This window comes from Rhipicephalus sanguineus, chromosome 9 (assembly GCF_013339695.2).
Source record: "Rhipicephalus sanguineus isolate Rsan-2018 chromosome 9, BIME_Rsan_1.4, whole genome shotgun sequence".
NCBI lineage: Eukaryota > Metazoa > Arthropoda > Arachnida > Ixodida > Ixodidae > Rhipicephalus > Rhipicephalus sanguineus.
In genome coordinates, this window is record NC_051184.2 from 40,278,564 (window position 1) to 40,289,852 (window position 11,289).

Genomic DNA, 11,289 nt, shown 5'->3' on the forward strand with positions numbered 1-11,289 from the left:
AATATTTTACAAGTGCGACTGCAGTCGCAAACCTCTGAACGAATCAAATGCGCAGAAACAGGAAGTCAGCTTTTACTTTATGGGGCATTGGTAATGCGAGCCATTTGCGACCAGACGTAAACTGTATGTGTATTAGTAGCACGCAGGTGCAAACATCGGTCACCTTGAGTAGCTCTTTGGTCGCCAGTCGTAAATGGTCGTGCGACTGGTGCTATAGTCCCAGGTGTGAATGAGCCTTAAGGCTTTTGCCTTTTAAAAAAGGAGGCGTACTCTCGGGGCGTCGTTCTGTCCCACCCACCCAATAATGATCGTCTATATTGCGTGGCTTTCCTTTCTTTATAGCTGCGCGCCCTGTGCTTCGTGGTCACGAACGCCGTGCGCCCTATCAGCGGGACATAGCATTACTGATGAGAGGAAATTAGCGAGCGTGCAGTAATCAAGAAACAAACGCGTGAAAGCCATGTGGAGGTTATGGTTGCGGGACAAAAAGACACTCTTAATACGCCTTTTTTTACGCGAGATGAAGGGCGCGAGAGACTGTCAAAAATGAGTGGAGACGTTGCAAGCCTATCACCGAAAAGACAGCGTGGTGTCTTATTTGCAGGAACGTGCATGCTGACATTGTGCGACTGTGTTGCAAGCGAATTCTACGGAGGCACCACAGCACGAGGTTACGGAAAGGAAACCTACGGACACTCGAGTCTAGGAGGTTAAAAAGAATTCAGGAGGCCACACCCTATTGTGAAAATTCTGCAAGCGAGGCTTGCCGTATGCGTGCCTGACCTTTTTTTTCCTTCTTTCTTTCTTTCTTTCTTTCTTTCTTTCTTTCTTTCTTTCTTTCTTTCTTTCTTTCTTTCTTTCTTTCTTTCTTTCTTTCTTTCTTTCTTTCTTTCTTTCCTTCCTTCCTTCTTTCTTTCTTTCTTTCTTTCTTTCTTTCTTCTTCTTTCTTTCTTTCTTTCTTTCTTTCTTTCTTTCTTTCTTTCTTTCTTTCTTTCACATTGCGCAATGCTACCTCCTAACTTTTTCTTCCTCCATGCCGGGAATCGGACCGTCATCCACGTGTTTAACGGCGCAGCAGTAATGTTGCTGCAGGCAACAACGATGGTCATGCGTTCACAACCAGGCAACAATGAAATGTGGCAACGAGGAATGACACGCCACCTCAGATAAAGGATGAGATAGGCGTATCGGAAACGAGTGATTGCCGAGAAACCCGCGATCGCGAGAGCGTCAGTTATTGGAAAACGGCGCATACAAATGTGTGTGTGACCGGCGCACCTTAGAGGGCCTCATTTGAGTACATCCGCATTTCTGCACACCAGCGGACGTGAGGTTCTGTTACGGTTACACTTACAACGTCAATTTGAGAGGCATACAAGCTTCGCTTAAAATTTTGGAAGGGAAGCTCTCGCAATGGCCTGAAGTGCAAAGCTGAAGCCACTGTGTGTCCCCCATAAACATGCTCTGTTCGCGTGCTCTCCGTTTAGAGACCAAGCGGTTTTGCTGCGCTTATGTAAAAGCTAGGTTAAATACAAAATAAAATATATTTGCCCCCGACGGCATATTGAGATGACATTGAGTAGCATAATGCGACGACCACTGAAGACTTCATCTTCGATAAAACTTGACGTTTACTGAGTAAATCAGTAACACCAAGACACAGGTTGAGGCAACAGTGGTAGCTGTCGCGAAAATTTTGCCCTAATAAACTCCGGCGACGGTATGTGAGAGTGTGTCCCTTCTTCTTCGTCCTTGTTTTCTGTTTATCACAGGTCTTTCTTCCATCTAAGCATGAACCAAACGGCGCAGATTTTCACGGTTTTCAAGTATTAAACTTGTTAGGCGTGAGTGGAAAACGCTCCCTTTTCTTCACTGAAAGCTGACGTTTCATAGTGCCCCTACTAAGGTGGCAGTCGTGGCCGTCACCTATTTGGAAGGGGGGGGGGGGGGGGGGGCACGGCTTCATTTTTGAGGAGTAAGTTCCACTCCAGCAATTCTTTTTAAAGCTCCTTGGGAGCAGTTCTCCGATAGCGCGTATGCATCCTGGTCGCATCTGCCGTGAAATTTACGCAGATTCTTATGTCTTGGTCTCTCTCACATACACACACACACACACACACGCTATATATATATATATATATATATATATATATATATATATATATGTTCATGAGCTATACGCACGTGACGGGTCTCAGGCATTTCCATCATCATGAATGGCCTCTACCTTTCTACCGCCGCAATAACTGGGCCGGCGCGCGCTCTCTTTTGTTCGGCGTGGGATGCAATAACTGGGATGGACCAGATAACAAGTACAGAGATAGAGATACAAACGATAGAACAAAAGAGAAAGAGAGGAATTGAGAGAAAGAAAGAGAGAAAAAAGATAGAAATACACATAGACAGAAAGAAACAGACAAAGAAGAGATAGAAAAAACAGAGAGCACTACAGTAACAGAAATAAAGAGAGAAAGAGTGAGAAACAAAGAAAGAGAGATAAGTAAATATATATAGAGAAAAAGAGATAGAAAGAGGAATCGAAAAATTGAGTGAATCGGAGAAAGAAAGGGAAGAAAGTGAAAAAAAATATAGAAAGAGCGAGAAAGCTAGAAAGAAACAGAGAAAGAAACAAATCGAAAAAAAAATATGAAGGAATAGAAAAAAAAAACAACGAGGAATACAGGAAGAAAGAAGAGAAAAAAGTCCAGCGCTAGCGTCGTTCTTGTGTAGCCGGTTGGATTATTAGTAAACCTTCCGCTAAATGCCGCTCCAGTATACTGTGAGACCTGAGGGAGTGTGCCGCGCGTGCACCAAGGGATTCCCGTTGAGCTGTTGTTAGTCTCTGTCTATGAATGATCTCTCGCAGGAGTTTTTAACGGCGGCGCCGGTGGGAGAGGAGCAATCAGTGCTTGGCGAGGCGGTGGCGCCCTCTCTTATGCGGCGCGGGTGTCAGCCGTATTTTTTTGAAGCGTTTTTAGTGATTTTAAATCAGATATTGCGATTACTTCTTGCTTATTTCTGTTTACTATATTAGTTTAGACCTTGTTCGTTTATTTTAACGCGGTTTCGAGCATTGCTAGCCTTGTTTTAGGTCTGTGTTTATCACATATATATGAGCGTGATCACACCACATGAGATCTGTGGATGGACGACAAGCCGGGCCCCTATAGTGCTGCTCACATAAAATAATGAGAAACAAGAAAGGCCGCCCAGCTCGCCTATTCCTGCAGACTCGGTACTACTGGCGCGAAGCTACCTTAATATTTTGTGAGGAACTCCATCCGGTCCCCAATGTGTTAAAACATAGCCGCGGAGTAAAAACGCAGAAGCGGCGTCCAGATTTCAGTCATCGCCTATCAGTATCGGTATGTTTATCAAACTCTGACATCAAATCCCCTCCACAAACCACCCATATATGATATATTGGAACGGCCTTCTTTTGAATGCAACATTAGTTGGCATTTTTTTTTTCAAACTCTTCCGCCTCCCCAACTTCAACCTTTTCACTATGCCGGCCCATCGGGAGAGTTTGCGACCCCTGCTATAGCATCTACACTTGGTTACAACCAAGGAGGTTTCCTTTTTTTTTTTTAAGCCTTCTTGGTTAAAACCTAAAGGCTCGTTCACACCTGCGACTTGCAGCGATTGCGCGACCACATTTGCGGCTCGCTGCCAAAACGCGATTCAAGGCGACCGCCGTTCACACCTGCGTGCACTAGCGTAGTCACAGATCTTTTGAAAGCGCAGCTCTTAAGGCCTGACCACACTTGCGCTTTGTAGCGCGTCAGCGCGTGGCCTGTAGACTCGGCGTCGCGCTCTCTCCCTATGGAGGGAGAGGGCGCGCGGCTACGAAGCTGCGCGCCCTCGTCGGGTCGAGAGAAGAGAGAAAGCAATTACAGCGTGCGAAGAATCTTTGTAACTCCGCTCGTACTGGGCGGATTCTAATAAATTTTTGCGTGGAAACGCTACCGAGAAGGCCGCGGCGCGCTTGTCTGTCACTCATGTGAGGAAGTCGTACGAGCCGATTTTCGGTCAAAGTGCAAGCACATCTTCTCTTCTATTGTAAGCACGAGGCACATTCGAAAATAAAAGCGTTTCTTTCCTCACCAAGACATTACCTTTGGCTAAGTATTGATGTCATAATCTCAGGTAAAATTTTTCAGGAAGTTAATGTCTTCTTTTTAAAATCGGCGACAGTAACGTGGATCTGCATGATAAGTTTCGCGCGCAGTGTCTGGTAAGACTGACATAATGGCTTATATTTGAAGACAACTCTGCCGAGCGACAATGCACGTATCCTACCGCTAAGGAATGTTGTCCCACAATTGCGTCCGTATTTTAACGCGATATCGTTAAAGAGCTCGTATCGCAGAAATGCCGCCGTCGGCGTCGGTGTCGGCGCCATTGGTCGTCAGCGAAACATCATCTCGTCCGTGACCAAAAAATCAAGAAAGCTGCAAATAAAAGAAATAATAAAAATGTTGGGTCCCAGTGAGAATCGAACCTATCATGATGTATGATGTATGATGTAGCGATGCTTTGCACCGATAAACCAAGCGTTGAAAATGCGATATCTGAAATTGGGAAATTTGGCATTGTTTCTGGAGCTCGTTTAAACTCCTCAAAAGTTTAGGATTATGGTTTGGTCATGGGGCAGTACGTCCCGAACCAGTTTGCAGGGTTAACTGGACTCGCATTCCACCAAAGTACCTCGGTGTACCACTAGATGCGTATAGATTCAGTGCACGCTATTGGAAAGAACGTGTCCCTTTGATTGAATGGCAGGCCCAGGCATTTGTTCCATATCGCCTTTCACTTTTTGGGAGAGCCGAAGTTGTAATACTTTCTTAGCAACAAAGCTTTACTATGTGCTGCAGCTTATCATTGTGCTAGGTCTTACGTGCAACGCCTCCATCGTATATTTGAAACATTTCATATGGTCTTCGACATTTGAGCCCAATGCGTCGTGACAACATTTTCAGACAAGTAGTGCGGTGGTTTGGGTTTAATACATTTGTATCTATGGCAAACAGTTTCACGCTTCTTCTTTCTCCGTGACAGTTCCCATCCCATCATTCGTTCGTTCTTACAAGTTAATTTCGTTAATTGTTTCCCTGACTTGGTTGTTTCCTCAAACTTCTCCGCACGCCCATGCCTGTGGGGATTTATGGAGGAAGTTTACTTTGCTGTTCGATTACTTAAAGCCCGATTTTCAACAGAATATTTGTATACTGTATCACGCAAAACACTATATAAGGACTTAATATCTATGCTCTTCCCTCCTCTGCTGTACCGATCATCATATTTTGATCTTCCAGGCCATGATGTGTTGAAACATAGCCACGCCTCTGCTTGGAGCTGCACTGACAGTAACTTTCATGCTTCCCAAAAATACGCGTCCTGTGTACAGGTGTCACAGTACGAGATGTAATATCGCAGTAATATTGCGTGGTACAAGCGTACGTGCCATGGGGCGTCACACCATGTCAATATCATAACGACTTGGTGGTTTAATGACAGCCACCCATTACAAAAGGCACACACATTACTGCGCGTATTCCCTTAAGACCATGTAGTGGGTGCATCGCAACTTCGAAAAAGTTTCTCGCGCATAATTGCTCCTGGTTTAAAGCATGCTACCCATCACATAAGGCACACACCTTAGTGCGCGCATTCTTTTCAACACTCGTAGTGTTCGAAGTGCGCACTATAGGGGCGGGATATCGCTATCGCCTTCAGCTTTTAAAGGGCCCCTCACCAGGCCACATAGCAAATTTTAGTTAGACGCTGGAAGTTGTTGTGTGCCGAATGAAGAGCAGTATGCCGCAAGAATTTTTGAAATCGGTTCATTACGAGCTGAGAAAAACAATAATTTGTAGCGGCGCGAAACCATGACGCGAGGAGGCGAGTTTCAAACCCTTGCCACTCGCCCTGCGTAGCCTTCGCAAGCCAGATCCCTTCCCTACCCTCTTCACTTGACACATACGCATGAACACGTCATGCGCATGCATGGTCACGTGCGCATGACGTGCCCGAGCCAGCCCGAGCACGCGAGGGGCGTCGCACGGACGCTACTTTTTTTTTTATGTAGCGGCCGTGGGCATTGTGTCGGCGTTCTCTGTGGTGTACTACCTGTTTTCTGCGGGACGGGCATGAAAGTTGCGGCATTTGTACGGGCACGAGAGCGGTGGTATCATGAGCCAGTGCTGCATTAACGTTTACTTCGACGCGGTAGAATAAATGAGCATAATGAGTGCTCCAACGCGCCGCAACATTACTTTCGTTTCCAGGGCTGGCGTCTGCTCGATGCGCTAACCGCGGGGACACGAACGCATGGGAAAGCGAGGCACATTCAAGGAGGTTTAAAAAAAATTCTGGAGTGGAAGCTCTCGAAACGCCTTGCCAGCGAAAGTGAAGCCAGCTTTTGCCCACCAAAGAGCTCGGAAACATGCTCTTTTATGGTGGTGCCTATTTAGAGATCAAATGGCTTTGATCTGTTGGTGTAAATGCTACGTTAATTACAAAATAAAAGATCGTTGTTGCCGACAAAAGTAACCCGTCGAGAGGAGTATTGACGGTTGATGTCCAATAAAATTTGCCATGACTTTGAAGCTTACTTACGACAACTAGTAACACAAAGACACACTTGCAGCAGTATCTGACCCCTAAAAGGTGCCATAATTAAACTTCTCTGGCGTGCGTGGAAAACGCTCGCTTTCGTTCGCCAAGCGCTGATGGTTTATCGTGCCCCTAGTAAGATGGCGGGCGCAGCCGCCATCTTTCGGTGGGCACGGCTTCACTATTGCGCAATAACCGCCACTCCAGCAATTGTTTTTAAGCTCCTTGGGCACATTAGCCCCGCATCTCGCTGCAATTCACGAAAAAAAATGAAAAAGACGCACACATTCCCTTTGTGTGTCTCATTATTTCTCTCAAGTTTTATTAAATCTATTCAAGCAACAAATTACACAAACAACACATGTCGTCTCAAATAATTATCGCAGTGTCACGTGCTACTGTTGGCGACGTCAGAGCACAGTCGTCTACGTAGAGGAGCGATGTCACAGCACTACCATCTACGTAGGGCCATTTTCTCATGTACGTCATCCCCTCATTCTCTAAAGCGCTTGCCCGCGAGGGGAAGGGCAAGCAGCGTTCACCTTGAAATTTGACCCATTTCCGCGGCGCGTAGCGTTGCAAATTTTGGCAGACGTGATCGTGAATGCCCAGTGTATGCATTGCGCTCGTTAGCTCAAAATTGTCAAACCTGGTGAGGGGCCCTTTAAAGGCGAAGCTTAAGCGTCCCCCAATTTTTGCTGAGTGAGATACATAAAATACTCCTTCATTTTCTACGTGTAGCTTTCTGAGACGAAACGCAGCGCACACAAGCGAGATATTTGTATTTCTTTTACTTTATAGTTGTCACTTTGCGTTCTTGCGTGCTTGAAAAAGTCGCGCTTTAATTACCCGTACCTTAGAGGCTAAAGCAGCGTTTGCGTCGAAATACAACGCTAGCCATCACTTTCCACGGCGTTACGAGACGCGCGCCAAACCGGACTACTTCGCGTAGGAGTACATGTGCAGACGCTCCGCCCCCGTAGCTTTCCCTTCATTGCCACAGAAAGTTGTCCCCGAGTATAGTTCCGTATTAAGGATTGTTGGGCTAAATACTCTCCTACAGCACAGTGCAGCACTCACGCATTGTAGTAGGGCAATTTAGGGCTTAGTAACTCACAGCACATATCTTCACCTCCATCGTTATCAGTTGGGGTCATATCGGCGTAATTTCTACTCGAGCGCGTAGACCAGAGCCAACATTACCTTTAAAGCCAGATTAGTCGCGACATGACACGGTTATCTCGAGCAATTGCGAATACCAGTCGTTATAGTAGAAAATATGATGTCTCAATTGAATCCGTGAGCACAGCACATTTTGCTCAGAATCGTCGAACACTTCTACACGTAACGATGTTGCGCCTTTTATTCTCTTTAAACGAATGGGAAGATAACTTATTTTTTCGCATGCGTTTTGAACTCCTCATTAATAACGCGGAAGCCTTTAATGCCTCATCAAACGCGAAAAAGTGAGGGTCGGCAGCGGCTACGTCGGTGTCGTCAACACGAGTGATGCAAAAATTATTATGTGACGGTGTCATTGTGACGCAACTCTGACGTCACATCACGAGACGTCAGTTTATAACATGATCACAAGACATCGTCGCTTGGTCAAAGCTGGGTCGATCACGGAAACACTGCAAAACCACGTTGGGTGCATATTGCTTTCGGGGGGAGGTGAGTACATTCGACCGGGAAAAAGAAGATGGCTTTCGCCTTCCAATCGCCTTGGGGCCATGTGAAAACAAAACTTTTTTGCGGAGTTGTACTCTCACGTCTTCAATTTGCGCAGGCCATGAAAGTTTTAGGTCCTTAACATCAAGAGCAAGGTGGGCTAAATAAGGGCAAATGAAATCGTGGACATTTACATAATGGAACATACCGGCAAAAACAATCGGTCAGTTCGAGTAAGGCACTACAAGCGACACCTGGGAATTCACACACATAATACTGAGTTCTAACACGTGCAGGGCTCAGCAGCTGAAGCGCTATAACCGGCCTGTCTTGCCACTCTGATTTTTTTAATCATTGGTGTATGCTGGACTTTCGCTGCGGATACAAATGCTGTCGCAATGAGGGAACGCAGGCTATTTCTGTCACTTGATACCATATTGAGTCATGTCGGTGTCCCAAGAGCTCAACGGTGGCGCAAAGAGAGAGAGAGAGAGAAAATAAGGGTGAAAGAAAGGCAGGGAGGTTAACCAGGGCTGAGCCCGGTAGGCTACCCAACGGTGGCGCAAGAAAGCACCAGGAACTATATGGACCGATATTCCTGTTTCAATTGCTATGCACTGTACACACTGTGCGGTAGCCTTCGACGCATGGACCTGCAGGTAAGATTGCACAGATAACCAGCTCCTCTCACCCCCTTCTCCCCGAAAATGTGGGCTTTTTGACACAAGACAAACAAATGAAAGCATGAGGGTTCAACATATTTGACCGAGAAGAAAAGGAATATTTCTTTCGCCTTCGAGTCGTCTTAGGCAGATGCAGAAATGCATAACGGACCGTGCGAGTTTTCTTGTGTGTATTATCTTTCTTTTCGAAGACTAGAGGCCTTCAGCGTAGCGTGTTGAGAGTACATTAAAGAAAAAAAAATCACAGCATATCCACGGAGTGAATGATGATGAGTGGGCGAAGCTGCGGAGGTTCATCGGTAAACCGTGAATCTTCCGTGAATTCTGCCCAGTACATCATCACTGACGTGAGATCGGGCGCGTTTATACTAAAGGTTCGATGAGTTATGACGACTTGCAGCTCACTTTAGTTTTACACATACCCAGGAATTCGGGACATCGCTTCTAGTTCACCGTTTTTCACACCACGTGGCGGACGGACCTTCAACGTTCAAAATTCGCGCGATGACGCTCGCCGTAATCGCGCGGATTGAGAAAACCACAATACATAAAAAACACGGACGCAATTGTCGGACTACATTCATTAGCGGAAGGATACGTGCATTGTGGCTCTGCAGCCTTCGCTTCATTGCCAAGAGAAGTTGTCCGCGAGTATAGCTGTATTTTCTTGTAATGATAGTTCCTTAGATGACTGCTACCATTAGAGGAGGTTAAAATCACAGCATATCCACGGAGTGAATGATGATGAGTGGGCGAAGCTGCGGAGGTTTATCGGTAAACCGTGAATCTTCCGTGAATTCTGCCCAGTACATCATCACCGACGTGAGATCGGGCGCGTTTATACTAAAGGTTCGATGAGTTATGACGACTTGCAGCTCACTTTAATTTTACATGTACGCTGTGAATTTTCATTGTTTAGAAAACCATTGCTTTAGAAAACACCTTGCGTCTTTCGTTAAGCAGCTGGCGTCTTTTTCGTTTTGCTTTAGAAACATCTGGCGTTCTTTCGTTTTGTTTTTACAAAACATCTGGCGTCTTTCGTTGGTTTATTTCATCAATCAACGGCGTTTTGAACAAAATTTTTATTGTTTAATCACGCACAGGAGAAATCTCACCAGGCACTACCTTGGAGGTAAACAATGGCTGCTAATGGGAATGAGAGACAGAAGAAGTCGGCTTTTAGCTAACACTTACACTTCTACAGAGACAGAAGAATTCGGCTTTTAGTTAACGCGCACGCTGCGAATTTTTTATTGTTCAACAACGCACAGGAGAAATCTCCCACCGGCACCACCTTGGAGGTCAAAGGGTAAGACTTGTTACTCACTACTACGAGCACGACGAGGGACGAACGGGTGCCGCCTTAAGGAGCTTCGCCCCTAAAAATAGCGATCGAACTCATCGTCGTTGCGTCATCATCAAGCCATGAATGACGCAACAATGTTGAAAACGATTTCCCGCAATTTGATTACCCGGTGTGAAACAGCGGCTGGTTCCACGCAATTCGTTCCCGGAAATGGCGTGCACAGCACGCCCGTCATTACGCCACTTTTGCACAAACTGAACTGCGCGCTGTCCAGTTGTTCCCGGTTGGAATGTGCTTATCGCCCAACACGCGGGATGCTGCTTGACGCCCAACTTCCGTCCATGCTAAGCGCACACCCGAAAAACCCACGCCAGCACGTCGCGAGAGATCTCGTTCATGGCACATTGCTAGCACAGTCCAGATATCCTTATGCATTAACTTGCACGCATGCTTTATATTCTCATGGTGGCTTTTCTACCAGCTAAATAGAGGCACGTTACGTTGCGCTGCTCGTTAACGAAGTTATGAACAACGCGTGTTTACTTCTTTTTCCCGAAAGATAGTGACGTATTGCTGCGATAAGGGACGTGTAGGGTTACGACACGCAGACAATGCGCGATATCGCTTTTCCGGCAACGCTGACGCTGCCCTCTGATATAGTGCTTGCACCCCTACTCGACAACGTTCTTTCATCTCTTATCTATTACAGCCGAAGTGCTATTCTGGGCCTACATTCTAAGAAAAAAAATTAGCGCAGCTCGCACTAAGGCACGCAAAGCTGGGCCACAGCAGAGCTGGTGGGCACCTAGCTGGCCCTGGCTTGGCTTGGCTTTTAACCTCTCACCTCTCTCTTTCAGTACTATACATTAATATGCTTCTCTCTTTTTTTATCTTTTTTGGGGCCTGTGTCATTCTATCTCTTTCTATCTATGTGTATTTTTTACCCTGTCTTTCTATCTTTTTCTGTCTATCTTCCCTTTCTCTCTCTTTCTCTTTCTTTCTTTCTATCTC